The sequence below is a fragment of the Protomyctophum parallelum genome, assembly GCF_964188405.1.
Source record: "Protomyctophum parallelum genome assembly, chromosome: 15".
Classification (NCBI taxonomy): domain Eukaryota; kingdom Metazoa; phylum Chordata; class Actinopteri; order Myctophiformes; family Myctophidae; genus Protomyctophum; species Protomyctophum parallelum.
In genome coordinates this window covers 362,003-381,866 of record NC_139710.1, presented here as the reverse complement: position 1 = coordinate 381,866, position 19,864 = coordinate 362,003, and positions in this window count along the sequence as shown.

Sequence of the window (19,864 nt, the reverse complement as noted above, 5' to 3'; positions counted from 1 at the left end):
GCGAGCCTGAGTGGTTCTCTGGGGTTCCAGCAGGCCTTTTTCCGCGCGCATCGTGCCCGGGGAACGGCCCATGCGCTGGGCCTGGCACCAGCGCGTGCACCTTGTCCATGGAGCCCTTCTCCGTCCCCAGGCGACCCTGCGTTCCAGAGCTGTCACCTTTTTTTGCCCACCGAAAATAGCTGATCTACTATGGGATGGCCCGACCCGCGTCTGTGGACCCCTGGGGATCACGGTAGTCCACGGGGGTCCGTCTGTGTGTGTGTGTGTGTGTGTGTGTGTGTGTGTGTGTGTGTGTGTGTGTGTGTGTGTGTGTGTGTGTGTGCGCGTGTGTGTGTGTGCGTGTGTGTGTGCGTGTGTGTGTGTGTGTGTGTGTGTGTGTGAGCGTCTGAGCGCTTGTGCTGCTATCCGTGTGCCTCCCCCCACTTGCTGCGTATATAGCCTAATACTGGAAAAAAATACTATTTTACGCACAGCGCAACGGCTATATTCAAAGCTCACCGCGCTCGTATAGCGCATTGACTGTCTGTCTGTCTGTCTGTCTGTCTGTCTGTCTGTCTGTCTGTCTGTCTGTCGGCCGGCATCTGATCTACAAGCTCAGAGCGCGGTGTGTGTGTGTGTGTGTGTGTGTGTGTGTGTGTGTGTGTGTGTGTGTGTGTGTGTGTGTGTGTGTGTGTGTGTGTGTGTGTGTGTGTGTGTGTGTGTGTGTGTGTGAGGGTGTGTGTGTGTGTGAGCAACCTTTACAGAGAAACTGTGATAATGCGTGGCTTGTGCACATAGCCATGTGTGCAACTATAGGGCCTATTCTCGCATGCACCTATAGTTTGAGCGCTTGTGCTCCTATCCGTGCCCCCCCCCCACCCCATGTGGACCCTTTGAGGGGGCCGGGGGGGGGGTCATATGCATTTCTATACAAGGCTATATTAGCCTATACTTTAGCCGATCATCAAAGCTCACCACGCTCATAGCGTCATTTCTGTCAGTCAGTCAGTCAGTCAGTCAGTCAGTCAGTCAGTCAGCCAGCCAGCCAGCCAGCCAGCCAGCGCAGAGCACGCAAAATATATAGTGATTGTTTTCTTACTTCTATAACAGCCTGTCTTTCTCATTTTATTGACTAACATTCACTTACATTGTCTTAGCACCGAAATAAACTATTCGTTCATTCATCAATGCATTCATTCATTCTTTCATTCAATTTACTGTTGTATTAAATGTTATGATAAACACTTTATGATTCTTATCTAAGTACTCGGACCCTCGTCTGGTTCTGGTGTGTGACGACCCGGTTGACATTTCCATGGTTCGGACAGCCGCCAACGATGTAACACTTTGCACGTTTCATTTTTTTACTCAGAGATCCGTTTATCTACACATGTAACATTTTCAGGCAACGGACCTACACATGTCAGCTACCATAAACCACTTCAAGTTATTTTTTTTATAAAACAGGTCGGGAGTTATTAAACCGAACGTGGACGCTGTTCCAGTGTTACAATTGCTGCACATGTCGGATTAATTGGCATGCATGATAAATGTAACAACGCTAAAAAACATCATTAAACATATCGTTTTCAGCTTAAAGCAATTATATTTCATTGAAGCAACTCCTTAGCATTGTTTTCATACCATAGATGTGATAAGAAAATGTATCAAAAATAAGGGAAATATTAAATAGTATCGGGTGTACCAGTTTGGGCTTTTTTTATTATTATTTTTTTGGCACCCACCGCCGTTATAGGAACGTGACGCGGCTGCACATATATAAGTACATTGCATATTCACGTACAAGTACCTGTTATCAGTACACAGCCTGTTGGATATGTTATTACAACATTAAATTCCCCGAGATGTGCTATATTTGCTGTTATTTTATACCTAAAAGTGATGTTGTCAAGGCAGTAAGATATTTGTACTTCCCAAGGATTAAGGAGATGTTTTTAATTTTTTTAAAGGTTTGTACTTTAATGTTTATTTAGCATATTTAGAGTTATTTTTGCTCTCTAAACACATTGATGCATGGATCAAAAGAAAAAATTATAATACACCTCCGGAATCACCGCCTAAAAACATTGAAAAAACGCAGATTTCTTTTTCCTTTAGTCCTCACTGTCAGTCTGTGGAATAAACAAAATAAATTACATTACTTAAATATACATTCTCACAAGCATGTTTGTTATTTTCATATGTTCATGAATAGTAAAAGATAACTGTACCTCTTCTTCCACTTCTTCGTCTCGCCTGGAAAAAAGATCGACCATTAATGTTGGATTATTGTACTATATCTGTGGCTATATTAAAGGCCTTTTATATGTGATCTCACATAATGTGCGAGTCAGAGGCAGAGCTAACGTTACTCAATGATCATTTGCCGACTGATTTATATCACAGCACAGCGTGTGCTGAGAGAGAGAGAGAGAGAGAGAGAGAGTGAGAGAGAGAGAGAGAGAGAGAGGGGGGGGGGTGCTCCGTTTATTGGCTCTATATAGGCCGTGCGAGACAGGATTATTTTAAATAAATATGTCTCTGTCTCTGCGTCTCTAGAGCTATAACATATTGTGATGTGTGCAGCAGAGGAGGAGCTCAGTGATTGATGAGCAGAGACGCACTGATTGACGGCAGTGAATTCAGGTGGTGGACGCCAGTATAAAAGGGACACTTGGGTGTTTGTACAGGTCGGAGCATACGTCTTGCGGCACGGCACTCTGGGGACGGGAGGGGCCGTTCGCTGGTTTTAGTCCAGCCGACAGCGAAGACAGACAGCGAGGGGGAGTTAGCTTTGAATGAAGCAGGAGGGGAGACTACACTTACGGTCTCCATAGACAGGGCTGGGCAAGTAGCAGGGTGATCGGCCGCCTCGCTCCGCGACCTACGATGACAGCTGACCAAGTTTAAAGAGACTGTATTGTCAGCGCGGCACGCCGGCCAGCTAAGCATCCCCTGGGGAGTTGGACGGCGTCACAGCTCAGACCCTGGGGGGTCCCGCCCTGGCGGCTAGTTAAGTACATGAACAAACACTGTTGTATTATGTCACTATGTGTACATGTAAATAGGCTGGTATTTTATAGAGTGGTTTTATCATTAAGTGCTGTGCATATATGAAATGTCCTGTTATAGTTTATTACCTTTTTGCCTCATTCTATTATTGTTGTGCTATAACCCACTGAGTATTACCTTTAATAAAGATTGCTCTGTTATATATTTAAATCCCTTGTCTGTGGTCCGTCCAGGTTCTGACATAGCTACAATTTATAGCAAACATAGGAAACCCACTTTTATTACAAGCACACATGTGCACACATGTGTGCTATATATGTTATAGCTGTGCTGTGATATAAATCAGTCGGCAAATGATGATTGAGTAACGTTAGCTCTGACTCGCACATTATGTGAGATCACATATAAAAGGCCTTTAATATAGCCACAGATCATATAGGAATACGAATAGGCTTGGGCACTACCCTACCATCTCTCTATAGTGGGGCACCGACGATCTGCAAGCTCACAACGCGCTGCATGTGGACGCAACACTTGGAGCTTGTAGATGCGCACCACAGATCATACAGGGCGTGTGTTCCAGCTAACCCTATAGCATAACACACACACACAAGCAACAGTATAGACATCTATTCATCATTATTTATTTCAAATCAAAATACAATGTAATGCTGCACCACTGTCATGAAGTTCGCACGCACGCACGCGTGCGACACACACACACACACACACACACACACACACACACACACACACACACACACACACACGAGATTCTGACAGAATGCGGCGGCATGCTTAAAATAAACAGATATACAAGCTTATAGTGTACCATAGCGTACATACCAGCGTACTTACCGTTCAATAATAATTAGCAGTATTATTATTAACGAAAAACATAAATACTAGCCTACTATTTTATTGGTCTAGTTCAGTTGATTGAAACAAACGTAATGGAATTCAATTGCCTACATTCAGTATAGGCCTGGTTTATAATGATGCAGGGAGATTTTCTGAGCCAGTCCGTGCCATGTCATTTACTGCATTACATCTTCTGCTATTTTCGGAGCTGCCAGATTAATATTTAAATCTTTAGTTGGAAGAATGCAATAGCATATCATAAGTGTTGACCATAATGGGACGGTTGGAAGTGGAACCAAATGAACCCCCGACGGCCGGCGCTATTCAGCTATAAGGCCTATAAACGATATGGCCATACAAATATGGTTATGTGGTGGTCTGTGACATGTCTGCGTGCGTGCGTGAAAGACAGACAGAATACGACGCAATGACATGTCAAATTGTCAATTGTAGATCAGCTGCTTGTTATTAAAGTATAGGCTAATATGAAGGCAGCGTCTCCGCAAACGTGGACACCCGTGGCCCCCCTTGATCCCCAAGGGTCCACGGGGACCCGTACCGCCCGGGGGTATTATCATTAACCCCCGTGCGCTCTGATCCACAAGGCGCACGGGGCTGCGCAGAACCGCGCTCTGAGCTCAGATGCCGGCCGACAGACAGACAGACAGACAGACAGTCAATGCGCTATACGAGCGCGGTGAGCTTTGAATATAGCCGTTGCGCTGTGCGTAAAATAGTATTTTTTTTCCAGTATGAGGCTATATACGCAGCAAGTGGGGGGAGGCACACGGATAGCAGCACAAGCGCTCAGACGCTCACACACACACACACACACACACGCACACACACACACACACACACACACACACACACACAGACGGACCCCCGTGGACTACCGTGATCCCCAGGGGTCCACAGACGCGGGTCGGGCCATCCCGTATAGGAGCTGGTAGATCTGCTATTTTCGGTGGGCAGGTGACAGCTCTGGAACGCAGGGTCGCCTGGGGACGGCGAAGGGCTCCACGGACCGGCAAGGTGCACGCGGTGGCATGGCACACGTGCACACGTGCCAGGCCACAGGGCGCAGGGCGGACCGGCAAGGTGCACGCGGTGGGCGTAGGGCAGCGCAGGGCACCGCGCACCGGGCATATAACAAAGTCAACCTATTACGTCGCAAACGGGTAGATATAGCCGCGACGAGTCACGTTCTGTCGCGACGAGTCCAGCTCACGCCACAACGGGTAGATATAGCCGTGACGAGTCCCGTTATGTCGCGACGGAAAATAATAGCCAACATATTACGTCGCAAACGGGTAGATATAGCCGCGACGAGTCCGTTCTGCCGGGACGAATTGATATTTACGCCAGGACGTACTCGAATATACGTTGCGACGGAAAAATATACGTCGCGACGTACGTCGTCCGTCGTGAAGGGATTTCGCTGTCTCTCCCTGAAGGGCCTCCTCCACTTTGCTAAGTTGAAAGAGTAGGTGGAGTCTACAGTACAGAGTTGCTGATAAAGACTGAGTCCTGATGCGTTCTTTTAACTCATATACAGTCAGTCCGGAAAGTATTCAGAACGCTTCACTTTTCCCACATTATTTTATGTTACAGCCCTATTGATAATAGGAATAAATTCATTTTTTTCTCAGAATTCTACACAAAATACCCCATAATGACAACATGAAAGAAGTTTTGTTATGATTTTTGTAAATTTATAAAAAATAAAAAACTAGAAATATCACCTGTGCATAAGTATTCAGAACGTTTGCCATGAAGCTCAAAATTGAGCTCTGGTTGTCTCCACCAGGCCGAAGGCATGGAGGGAGAGCAGCTAATCTCCGGCACCGTTAACCCGGTCCATGCCAAATTTTGCACACACACTCCCTGGATGCCAACGATGAACCTCTGCCCCAAACTTTCCAGAACGGCCTGTTATAGCGCCACCAGGAGGCCGCTTTGTGCAAAACAAGTTTTTGCACAGTACACCTACAGATTTTGTCCAAACATCACGCAAATTGGTACACAGTCTCTCTAGAGCCATTCAACGAAACCGGTCTTTCAGATTTCTCAGACTCCATCCTGATTGGTTAAGATTGGCTTCCAAAGTTCACAGGAGTGCTCAGTTTCAAACAAAATTCTGCAAATCATGAACACATCGCGTGATTTCCGTGAAATTGTGCACGCACATTCCCACTAGGCCGAGGACGAAATGCCACATGAACAATTTCAACTCAGCCTCAAGGTGGCGCTATAACTGGCCGAAAAGTGTTTTTACCTCTAACTGCACGGATCTCTGGATAACTTTGTATGCCAACTCCCTAGAGGCCAAGGAAAAACCTTTGCCTGAAATTTTTCACATCTGCTCTTTATAGCGCCACCAGGAGGCCGACATATGTAAAACACATTTTCTATTATTACTCCTTCAGATTTTATCCAAATTTCACGCAAATCGGTACACATGATCTCCATAGTCATGTGATCAAGACAGGTTTGTTTGATTTCTCATATTCCATCCTGATTGGCCACGATTGGCTCCTACAGGTTTCAGGAGTAGCCCGCTTTGTACAAATCGCCACAACTCCTCAACGCAGCGTCCAATTGCGATGAAACTGTGCACGCATATTCCCACTAGGCTGAGGAAGAAATCCTGGTGGAGACCTGTGCCCAGAAGGGCACTTTTTTTTAAACTCTGAGATTGTCAAAAGGGATCCTTATGGCTCCGTTAATAGACAGTATTACACTTAAAGGATCGGACAGCGTACCATTGTGTGCGTGCGTATACTGTATGGGCTCCATCTTGCGCCACCCCTTACCCCTTATCCCTAAACTTATTTGCCATTTTTTACTATTTTTAAACATAAAAAAATAGTTCAACTAGCCAATCTACATCGACACATTGTTAGCTTGTAGATCGGCTATTTGTACTATTTACAAATGCCAAATAAGTTTAGGGATAAGGGGTAGCAATACGTGTGTGTGTGTGTGTGTGTGTGTGTGTGTGTGTGTGTGTGTGTGTGTGTGTGTGTGTGTGTGTGTGTGCACGTGTGCGTGTGTGTCATTTCTAGAGGGAAGTGCCAGTGTCATCATCTCTGCGTCCACTTTGTATCTCTCTGGATGCATCTGTCTGTCTGTCTGTCTGTCTGTCTGTCTGTGTGAAAATCCATCTCTAAAGTGCACACACACTCCCCGGCACGACAAACCCCCCCGGGCCCTACGGATGGAAAGAGTAGAGAGAAGAGATAGGAGAATGGTGGTGGTGGAGTGGGTGGGTGGGAGAGATGCAGAATGTGATAACGTCTGGGGGATGAGAGGGTTAGGTGAGCTTTCACAGGTAAACGGATGAGACTTGATTGAAGATGGTCTGATTATGTGGTCCTGCTCCTGAACTTCTGCTAGGAGCTCCATTTATTATGTTTTTTTAGCAATGTTTTCCCCCAGAATAGGTAGCTATATGCTAGTGGTTATAAAAAAACAACAGAATCACTCAAAAAGGGTATGTGTCTTTTGTAGACAGGTCCTAAATTAGTGATAAACACTATAAATATATAGTCCAAGTCATACTAGTCCCTGGTATAATGCACAGTGCATTCAGGAAGAGCAAACAGAAGCAAACAGAAGGTTGGATCACTGAGCAAGACTCATGCCTTGCTCAGTGTTCTGATGAGAGACTCATGCCTTGCTCAGTGTTCTGATGAGAGACTCATGTCATGTTTCAGCAATCTGACGGCTGTCAGGTGGAAACTGTTCCTTAGCCTGGTGGTGCTGCTCTTGATACTGCGGTAGGTCCCCTTGCCCTTCCGCTCAGCACCTTGGTCTTTTTTTAAAAGATTTGTTTTTGGCTTTTCTGCCTTTATTGATAGTATCAAGTGAAGATAGACAGGAAAGAGGAAGAGAGAGAAGGGGAGAGACACGCATCAAAGGTGGTGATGAACGGGACTCGAACACGCAACCTTGCTGTCAGGCGAAAGCCTATATGTAGCATGCGCCTGGACCACTTGGCCAGCGGGCGCCCAAGCACCGTGGTCATGTCGACGTTGAGGCAGAGGCTGTTCTCCCAGGCGTAGCCTGGCCTAGACAGTGTGTGTTCTGGTCTAGAGGGGCGGGCGCACTTGGAGCAAGCACTGGAGAATATTGGTTCACCGATCAGTGCCCTGGATCGTACTTTCACAGGTAGCTTTCACAGGTAAACGGTTGAGACCTATGGTATCCGCGCCTCCACGCGGAAACATGTGGTCTGCGTTTTCGTTTTCGCTTCATTGTTCTAGAAACAAATGGAAGCGTCCTGACGGTCCAATCCGAGCAGCGGATTCTCTGCGAAAACATCGGGAATTCGGTGAGCGCTCGCAGTGTTTATGTCCATAAGTGCTTGTCTGTCATAATTCCTTATGCTCCCATCGTGCAGATGAGAAAAAATAATAAAAAAAAAGAGAAATCGACACGATGTTGTGGATCTCACACGAACGCTGCTGTTTACGTGACAAACATCTCTCAAAGTTGTTATTGGATAGGCGGTTCCGTTATGCAGCAGTGCAGCATTGGCCATTACACCAGTGTCTTACCATTACTGTGCATTACTGTAGCTGTCGACAGTCATCATGGCTCTCAGTTCCCATCTGATGTCGTGTGGGAGTTCAGACTGATCCATACCGGACTGAATAACTGCTAGCTTGCATAACGTCTTCAGAATAGGACTTAAGTCTAAGATGTACAGCTTATATCCTCTAAAGAGGATGGCAAGATCTCCCACTATGGAACACTTTGAACACTTGAAACACTCAAGGGTCTTCTGGGAGAGCTCAACCTTTTTCCAGGATACGGTCTCTGGCCTGAATTTCCACATGTCATTGCACTGCTTGTCGTGTTTATTGCCACCAAATATGTACAGCTCTCCATTGTAGGCGAAAGCTGCATGCACTGTGCGTGCGTCTGGCTGAATCTCTGCAGGAGGCGTGTACAGCCAGAGGTTGGTCTCTGTGTCAAACACTCTGATGTGGTGGCGGACACCGCGGCCTTGACGGCCCTTCCCCTTTCCCCCAAATACAAACATCTTTGTCCCGATGATGGTGGAAGTGTGCCCATATGAAGCGGGCGCCTCAGTTCCCCTGGTGTCAATTAGAGACCAGACCATTGTGTTGGTGTCCAATTTGTGGATGTCAGTAATGAGTTCATACGCATGTTCAAATAACCCTCCATAGATATACATGACCTTCCCTAAGACACAGGCTGAGTGCAACCTCCTCTCCTCTGGAACAGTGCCGGAAACTGCAGGTTTGAACCATTTGTGGGTGTCGACATCGAATGCATAAAGAAAGGCGGAGGTATCATTTTTTCCCCCGCATGTGTAGATGATATGTGACCAGTGCCAGTAATTTGAACCACAAGTCGCCAACTCTGTTATGTCACTATAGGACCAAATAGATTATTTCTTTTTTTTTGGTGTTTTTCGTTTTTAGCCACATTAAAACAGTTGGAATGTTAAAGAATGTTTTTATTCCATCAGAAAGTCGTTTTAGTGTCATTAAGTCGTTGTATTTACATTGCAAAAATGTCTCTATAAGTACAGTTTATTTGCCGTATTTTGGGGGTGTGAACATTCCTGCACGTATTTACATAGAGTCGTTTCGATTGGCCATAGCTATCTTTGTTCTCCAGTTACAGTAGCCGTGTGTTTGTGACAATAGTCAATAAATAGCCTACAACATCAGCATTTTTGTTAACTTGATATGATGCTGTTGGATGTTGTAATAAAAGTATAAATTAACTGATTTACCCGTCGTCCACTGAAGAAAAAGTTGCTGTTTGTTTGTGGTCTCCACACGGACCACACGCATTCTGACGATTGTCTTAGTTGTAAATCCATTCTTCTGCCCTTTATTTCAGTGCACACATGTGCATGTTTAGCACTGTGTTTTAATCTCTGTAACTTTATTACCGTTGGATGCAGCTGCCTGATGATCAATAGCCTACATGAATTAATAACATCGTGCGTGATCGCGCGTCGCGGTAAAATCCGTCTTTTATATAATTTGATCCATCCATGACATCCATGCGTGATCGCGCGTCGCGGTGAAATCCGTCTTTAATATAATTTGATCAATCTGTGACATTGTTGTTCAAATATTGAATGAGAAGACATAGTGTAGTACTTCAAAGTGGAAGCATCATAACACACGTCTAAGGTATTTTTTCCCCTGACTTTCTGTTGGTAAGGTTTTGACTCTTTCACATCAGTGCACGGCTGATTCAAGCCATGCATTTAGGGGTAAAAAGGTACCTTTGTACATATTAATAATGTAATGTAAACATACAGCATTTTTAAATTTAGCAATTAAAAGCATGGGTCTAAAACTACAAGTAACTCCATGGAATAAATTATAGCCTACTTGCAGTGTTAGCGGCAAGTAGTTTTACTCTACATGTAATTATTTGAAAACTCAATTAGCCTACTAGTTATTTTTTAGATTGTATTATTACAAAACATACACTAAACAACGTCCGTCCTATATTTCTATATTGCAATATTGATACATTATCATCTCTATTTATTCTTATTCTAAGAGTTCTAGATGACCTTCTGGCTTCTTTTACTAAGTGTCCACTCAAGTCATTCTGTGCAGTTGACAGTGTGGAGTGGTTAGAGGATGGGGGGAGTGTTTATGCAAGTATCTAGGGGTGGAGACAAGTGACCATTGTCACACCCATTCCTTGGCTCAGAGATGCTAAATAATTTGAAATCTTAGAACGGCTAATTCTATACTTTGGTGTTTACAGTTAAACAAGTTTCAAATGGTCATATCTTCTTCATTTCCCCCCCAATTTCAATGAGCAATACATCATGTGAAAGGTTACAGTGTGCAGTTTCATAATATGTAAAGAACTGAAAAATGACCATGGCCCCCTTGTGTATTAAACCACTGGCACTGGTCACATATGTTCTATCAGTACAGCTTCGTCGTTCCAGTATCTGGTGGGAACATCAAGGGGCTTTCTCTTCCAGTTGATGGTAACTTCTTCCAGCGTAAAGAAACAGTGTTAAAAACATGGACATCAATCTGCTGTCTGTCTGGATCAGTATAACAGCCTCCAAAGAAGTACACCTTGCATCCCACTGACACAGCAACACTGTCATGCTGCTTTGGTCCTTCCCGATGCACAGTCCAGCGCAACATTTCTCACACACCAGCACCACCGTGGATGTAATTGGATTGGTCAAGTCTTTCCTGCAGTGTGAAATAGCCGTTCCAGGGATAGGTGGAAGACCCAAAGTCAGGCTTCTCTATCACAGGTAGCAGAAAGTCCTTACTTTAAGAATCTCAAAAAGGGATGAGGAAAATGGGAACACCGAACTGTTGGCGCATGTTCTGTCTAGTGGCCACTATATGCCCTGATGACATCATTTATGATTACAGACACCACCCTGAAATATGCAGCTATTCCCAAATATGGAGTGTGTTGTTGTCTGATGTGTTTTAATGGCATCAGGCACAAACAAGTCAGTTACTGTACATGGGTAATCTGAGTTCCCAGAAGTTTAATTTTTCGCCACTAGGCGGGCGAGAAAGACTTCTGGGAAAAAAGGACCGTATCCATGTGAGGGAAGTACGTTGCGCTCAGAATCTGAGCGGACACTCCCCTTTCCGGTCTGAAGCACTGTGCATACCATGAAAATAGTCAGAAGGGAATCCAATTCCAAATTGAATTGTAGTAGGCCACCACCGCTCAAGGAGCAATTGTTTCCCTTCCGTCTTATTTAGATGTAGCGCCCACTCCATGTGGAACCCGCCCCTGTCTTTTGATTCGCATTTCATTTGAAACGCAACGCACTGGGCCACGCCCCTGCTGCACAGGATCTGAGGCCAATTTTCCTAGACTACTCCATGGGCACAAAAGGGGCATGCCCATAAATGGGCATATGACATCAGGGATTTCCATACAGTATATGGGCATAAAGTGTGGGCATATAAAACCTCTGTTAATGTGTCTTGGTATGACAATTTATAGAAAAGACGGGTGGAGAAAAAAAAGAACACACAAACAGACAGCTGGAGACGGCATTGTTCAGGCCTGCATTCCATGTCCAACGAATTAAATCATATACGTTTGGCTGGTTAATTAACTTGGAATTTGTTTATTATTTTGATAAGATAATAGGAATATGAATACAATGATTATTATCCATGATGAGGGTGGGATGTTATTGAATGCATGCTCGGTTAGACTCGACCCGACATTTACTTTCCATGAAGCGAGAACGCTTGCCGATGCGCGATACAAAATAAAGTGTTTGAAATCATTCCAACCAGATAGACCTCCCGAACCTCTAAATGTTTTGTGGAACTTTCCTTTTTCTCTCTCTCTCCCTCTCAGGGAAGCATGTAAATGTTAATGAATTCAATAACTGCGCAATGTTATAAACAGCAGCTGAGCTGGGGTTTCTCCTCAACATACAGTGGCAGACTGTAGCCTATATTTTTCTATTTAGTGTGCAAGGCTTACATCCGTTAAGCTGTAATGCGCTGAATTCCATACACAACACATACACGATCCGTATCCTCTCCTCACCGGATGTTGAATTCACAGTGCTAACGGCCGTATTCTGAGCGATGTTTTTTATTAATTAAACTGATATAACAACATAACGTGGCTAATAATTGTTTATTTGGAATGTACTTTGGCTGGTAATTTAGGTAAATATAACGTGACTCACTTGTATAAGTAATTTACCGCGGACAGGCCGCATTTAATGCAATACATTGGCTTTAGTAATGTTGTTAGCTTATAATATTAGCAACTGTAAGCTAACGGCTGGAGGACTACGGACAATCCGGTCAATAACATCATTACACTTAAACATTAATACAATTATGTCATGTTTACATGCCTAGTCAAGCAGTCTGTACATCGCGTGGGGTCACATATATTAATTACATCGATAACACATGAGAAAAGACGAGTGATCTTGCTCTTTTGGAAGGAAAAAAAAACAACAGAAGGCAGCAACGCGACACTCTTCCATGGCTATGTTGCAATATAGCACTAACGGGCAACGGCAAAATATATCTTTTTCACATGTTTTATACATTTTAGGAGTGAAAACATGTGTTTAGAAACATATATGATTTAATTTGTTGGAAATGGGATGCAGGCTTGAACAATGTCTTCTCCAGCTGGAGAGGGACGAGTGGGGGAGAGAGTGGCCAATCAAATCGCACCAAAAACACGGTCCCCCTGACCGTTCAGCCGACTGAGTAGTAGTGAATTTTTTTCAGCCTTCCTAGTGTTAAGTAATCTGCTTGAATTAATTATTTTTCTGACCCTGTAAACGATTTTTTTGGCATGGCGCTAGAGCTCGACCGGCCAATAATTGTTATCAGAGTTGTTGATACTGATCAGTAGTTTAACCCATTCTGACCTGAGATCAGATTCATACGAGGTTTCCGCCGGACACACACTGGTCTGATGAACCCATTCTGACCTGAGATCAGATTCTAAAAATGTCAGTCGCTCTTCGATTTTTCAAAAATAGCAGACCTACAAGCTCGTATCGCGCCACTCGGTGGCGCGATATGAGCTTGTAGATCTGCTATTTTTAAATAGCTAAAGCACGACATGATGCTAACACCAAAATGGGTGCCCGGTCAGAATGGGTTAACAGTGTGTTTAATGTACTCTGGCTCCATAGGGTCTCTTTGAACAGACATAAATTGTGTATACAAACTCCTGAATGAATCAAGGACCCAAGCCATTCCAACCGCAGTCTGTTTGAGATGCTGCCGCATGGGAAGTCTCAAAGCCACTGGAAATAGACTGCCAAAAAGCGTCTTTCCCAGAACAATCAGATACATGAATGAACTGATAAGAACCAGAGCGTATCAGGGAAAAGGAAAACGCTTGCCCCCCCGCACCTTTGCCCTCTTCCCGCACTATTAAGACATAGCCTACTGTGAGGTTGTTTACAAAAAATATATATATAATAATAATAATAATAATAACAACTTTGGAAAGGACTCTTTTTCTTTGTTTGCTATTTATTGCTGTGTTTTTACTGTGTTTGCTGTTTGGCTTTCTTCAGACAATGCAGCAGCAAATATCAAACAAAAATAAGTTTTACTCTTGTACCTGTACACAAGATGTAACAATAAAGCACAACCTTGAACCTTCCTCTACTGTATAAAAACCTTGTTCTCTGTCATCAGGGGTAGGCAACATTTATTCAGTATAGGCCATACCGATAAAGTGAGTGAAGCGCCAAACCCTGAAACACAGTGCTGGATTATACATATTTTTACAGATGGCCGGGTCTGCGGCCCCTGACCATATATTTTCACCATGTGTGTTCTAGACGGAGAACTTTCTTCTCTCTCCATGTCAATATATTCAATCAACAACCTATTTTTAAGAGTGCCATTTTGCTTTTGGTATTCTGGATGCATTTATTCATTGCTGAGAAGTTAATCCATACGCTGCCAGTCATATAACATTGTTTTTTAAGGTTTATGCCTCGCTTTTCTTTTAATTTTTTTCTCACTCACTGTAAAGCACTTTGAGCTGCATTTCATGTCATGAAAGGTGCTATACAAATAAAGTTTCATTATTATTATTATTATAACAGCTTCTTAATATACAAAGAAGCCATTATATATTATTCTAAAAACCGTATACTTAGCTGTTGGTCAATGGCAATTTGGCAAACAATCTACAAGCTTCCTGTTCTTGATTTTTTTAAAGGATAAAAGTAATGAAAAAACACACGTTTCATTATTTATTTTTTCTGAATGTGGACAGTCTGGACAACACAGCTTCTCTTTTGATTTCATATTTGTATGCATCTTTCCATGTATTTCCCTTAGAATGACTGTAGTAGTTTTTTTCTTCGTCTGTCTTCTCAAAGTTATAGTGCTTATAAACGTCAATGGCGTTCTGGTTCACGGTCGCCACATGACTGCATGGGAGGGAAATGGATTGAGAATTAGTTACAGCAAAAATGAAAGGTGCCGAACTAGCTCATTAGTTAATTTATTTTTGAGGGGTGATTTCTGTTTCTGTTCATGTGAAACCAAACACAATCATCACATTTGTTGAAAGCACTATTACTCACAGACTAATATCCTTGTAGGATTTGTTGTTTTCGACACAGTCGAAGACGTGGCCCATCATCATTCGACCTAGAATGAGAGTAGAGACAGTTTTTCAAATAAAACCCATGATTCATTTCAAGTGAACTCCACTGTGAAGTACTTATAACTGTATAGGTAGTGGTACTGAACACCATACCGATGCCTTCTTTATGATATTTCTTCTTGCGTGCCATTGCCAACACATAAATGCCATTGCCAACCACGCAGCAGCACATCCCTCCGATCAGCTCCACTTCGTCTTCCTCATTTTCTTTCCAGACTAAAGTACAAACAAGGTAGAAGGTGAAGATTAGCTAAGTATCATCAATAAGCAGGCAAACCATAACTTCTTTGTGGAAATATGAAATATATAATTACTAATAGCTACTTATTACTTAAGTTAAATGGGGGTGTAAAATCTTGCTAGGTATGTGTAGAAAAAACAATGATACAAATATATCTGTGTAGTGATCTGAATCAGGTGAGTCGTCTCTCACCAAGCTTGGACAGCCCCTTGACATTTGCTGCCTTCCGATAAACTCTGTCGTTGAAATTGGTCCCCATCTCCGCCTGGAATAATTGGTTCACTATGTCCCGGTTGGAATACGCAAAATCCTTCAACACGAACTTGCTGTTGGAACAAGAGCAAAGTGGTCACACATACAACAGTTAAAACACTGACATCAAAACATGAATATATCACTCATTACATAGGTCAAAACACATACACCACTCTGTACATCACAAATACACAACAGAATGATGCAGTCACATGTAAACACATTTGACATAAGGTAGTTTCAAGTAATTTGAGGATGACACATTCAGATTTTTGCATGTTGAAAAATGTTCAATAGCAATAGCAAGCTCGCTTTTATTTAAATAATAAATTTATTATTTAAATGTTAGTAATTTCTTTGTAGATTGTTTGTTATATCTGCCCTGTTGATTTATTTGTTGATGACGCCTAAAAGCCCTGCAGAAATGTAATTTTTATGTTCCAATGTTAAATGGAAAAACACAATTAAATTGTTAATCGCAGTTATTTTGATAACAAAAGATTAAGTGCCCCTCAGGGTCTCCACCAGGCCATGTCAGGTTGTGGCCTCCTGGTGGCGCTATAATAGGCCAATGTGAAAAGGGTGCCATTTCTTCTTTTCAGGACTGCCTAAGAAAACGACTGACAGATTACAAATTGTCCAAAATGCAGCAGCTAGAGTTTTAACTAGAACTAAGATGAGAGAACATATTACTCCATCACTGCACTGGCTTCCGGTTGTTTTCAGGATTGATCTAAAAATTCTGTTACTTGTCTATAAAGCTCTCAATGGTCTCGCACCTCTGTACCTCCATGACTGCCTACCTAGATATGTCCCTAACCGCCCCCTCAGGTCCTCCAATGCTGGCCTACTTGAAGTGCCTAAAATAATGTGCACAAAAAAATATGGTGAGGCAGCTTTTTGCTTCTACGGCCCAACAGCCTGGAATAAACTTCCATTCGAGCTCAGACACGCACCCTCTGTAGACATTTTTAAATCTCAACTCAAGACTCACCTCTTCACCCTTGCTTTTAGTTGAGTTTTACTATGCACGTTCCTACCCTGCCCTGACTGATTTGCTGCATGTGGTGTTTTATCTGTTTTTATTTATTTCATGTTATTATATTCAATTTTTGGCTTAAGCCAATTGTATGATTAATTGTATTATTGATTTAGGCAAAGTCTTCCTGTGTGATACCATAACTTGCAGTCAATTGTTTTTCAGACTTTGGTTTTCTTTATGGCAGAGATGGCTTAAACCAGGGGTCTGCGACCCCTTTATATTTTCTTGATAGTCAGTGTGCCATATCAACATTAAGTTTAATCACGACACAACATCAAAATTCCAACAGATTTTGATTGTCCATATACATAGCAGCCATTTTTCCTAACATTTTCTTTCACTTAGAACACTGTAATGCCCATTAGACTATAATAACCCAATAACCCTATACACATCATGTTTGCATGCATTTTCTTCTTGATCTTTGATCCTCATGTTTACCAAGACTAAGGGGGGGCGATGATTTAATTATTCTGTCCCTATCCGTACCGGTACATGAATCGGACGGGACTGAGTCGGCTGAATGTGTATTTGCAACACTCGGGCACAGCGACTAGGCCGTGCTTCTCGTTTACATCACTTGAGTGTTTGTTCAGTAACAGGGGTCTCTCTGTCTCTCCAGCACATGTTGGCTTGGTGGACCTTTTTGACATTACCTACCAGAAACACTGAACCAGGGTTCACTCTGGTCCCCAGGAAGTCAAGGCGAGTACACCCCATCATGGTCACTGACCTCGACTATGCAGACGACATCGCCCAAATCTCGGATACAGTCGAGAAAGGAATGGAGCTACTACTGGCAGTAGAAAAGGAGTGCAGGAAGATCGGCCTCAAGCTCAATGCCAAGAAAACAAAGGTAATGAGAGGAGGACAAAACCATTGCCACTGCAGACAGGGCGGTGCTCGAGTGAGTCGAGGACTTCAAGTACCTCGGAGCCTGCAATACCTCAACTGAACAGGATCTGAAGGTTCGGAGAGCACTTGCCTGGAAAGCCTTGCACGGGATGAGGAGAGTGTATACATCAGATATGGGATAAGACCTTAACAGTTTCCGTGCCTTGAATGGATTACTCCAGGTTAATGTCGCTGCCGTATCGGACATACCCGCCTTTTGTTTTATGTGTTTAATCCGCCGTAATGTAATGAATCAAAAGAAAATCCGTCTTCGTCGCGGAGTATGAGACTGGATGCCTTCGCTGTGATGACAAAACCGGAAATCGTCACATGCTGTGGGCTGCTAGGGCTTCTGGGAAATTGAGGCCAATGGAAATGCATTGGATGCAACGCCTCATTGAAACCAATCTTGTGTGCGTCTTCCGGGTGCACCAAGATGGTGGATGCTACACACAGATCATAACAAACCACGGGAGCTTTTTTTGATGGATTTTCGCGGATTAAAAGCCCAAATAATTCAGCGTATGCTCTAAAGGTAATACAACAATCTCGGCAGTGAAGGGGGGTTGATTAAAATGCGGGTTAATCGTAAAAAACAGTCAAACTGTTAAGAGGCGGCAGTGGCGTGCACAGACATTTAGAGGGGCAGGTGCTCAAGTGAAAAAAAGGGCGCCTTGTGCAGCGCATTTTGGGGCGGGAACCCATTTCTGTGCTTTAGCTATTGAAAAATAGCAGATCTACAAGCTCATAGTGCGCCACCGAGTGGTGCGCTACGAGCTTGTAGGTCTGCTATTTTATTTTTAATCGAAGAACCACTGACATAGAAACATATAGCTTTAGATTGTGGGGACCTAAATAATATAGTAGAAGCGTTTTTTTATCAAGATTTGTCACCATGGTCCACACACTACAAATTAAGAAAAAAAAATAAACTTTGCCAAAAGGGCAGGGGGACGGACCGCATCAGAAATGTGGACCTCTATGGGGACCTACCACGGGTCACGGACAAAGTCAAAGAGAGAGGGATGGGCACTGCGTCAGGCACCCAGAAATTGAGGCAAGTAAATTGACCCTATGGGAGTCAACCCAGGGAAAAGCCAGGAGGGGAAAGAAGTGTACCACCTATGTAGACGTGCTGCGGCGCAACAGCTTGGCTGACAACACTGCACGGACTTGAACTCATGCTTCCTTCATGCATGAGTGTCCAAGTCGCTCCTTTGCACCTGACAGGGGGAGTTTCCCTGGTTGGACGTAGCATGTGGAAGGAACACGTTATTCCAACCAGTTCCTTTCCCCTCCATCAGGCGCCCTGGCTGGCCAGGGGGACGCAGTTTAGAGACCAGGATTACTGCATGTTTTTTGTGAGGTTAAACCTACCCTAGGGGACACGGGGAGAACATGCAAACTCCACACAGAGAGGCCCTTCGGGTATGGGCACTGATGACACGGAGGAGAGAGCACGCCGCCAGCGCCCACAGTGTCCCGAGCGGGAATCGAACCAAAGTTCTGTAATCGTCTGTGTACATTTTTCATCACGCATATAGTGCGGGGATAGGGGCGGGGGTCTCAGCTATGCAGCTACAGTATATTGAGATCTCATCAAAGTCTGCTTCACTAAATCATTTTAAATTAGCTTAGAAGAACCCAAATCAGTAAAATGTAACAATACACATATAGACTTCCACTCTTACACCCACACTTACACCCTTTTCTACAATTTTTTCTATATTATATTATTGTCTCCACCAGGCCGAAGGCATGGGGGGAGAGTATGTTTTGCACTCCGTCCGTCTGTCCGTCCATCCGTCCGTGTGTGTGTCCGTGAGCAGCTAATCTCCGGCACCGTTAACCCGGTCGATGCCAAATTTTGCACACACACTCCCTGGATGCCAACGATGAACCTCTGCCCCAAAATTTCCAGAACGGCCTGTTATAGCGCCACCAGGAGGCCGCTTTGTGCAAAACAAGTTTTTGCACAGTACACCTACAGATTTTGTCCAAACATCGCGCAAATTGGTACACAGTCTCTCTAGTTCACATCTGACTTTTAGAGCGCCACCAGGAGGCCGACTTTTGTAAAACACATTTTTGGATATTACTCCTCCGGATTTTGTCCAAAAATCCCGCAAATCGTTACACAGTATCTCCATAGTCATGTGCTCAAGACGGATGTGTATGATATTTCATATTCCATCCTAATTGGCTAACATTGGCTTTCAAATTTTGCAGGATTGGCCTGTTTTGAACAAAAAGCCTCAAATCATGAACGCAGCGTGCAATTTGACGTGAAATCTTTCACGCACTTTCCTACTAGGCTGAGGAATATAGCCCACCCATTTCACATTGGCCTGTTATAGGGCCACCAACAGGTGGATTGTGCATGCGTGTGATCAACA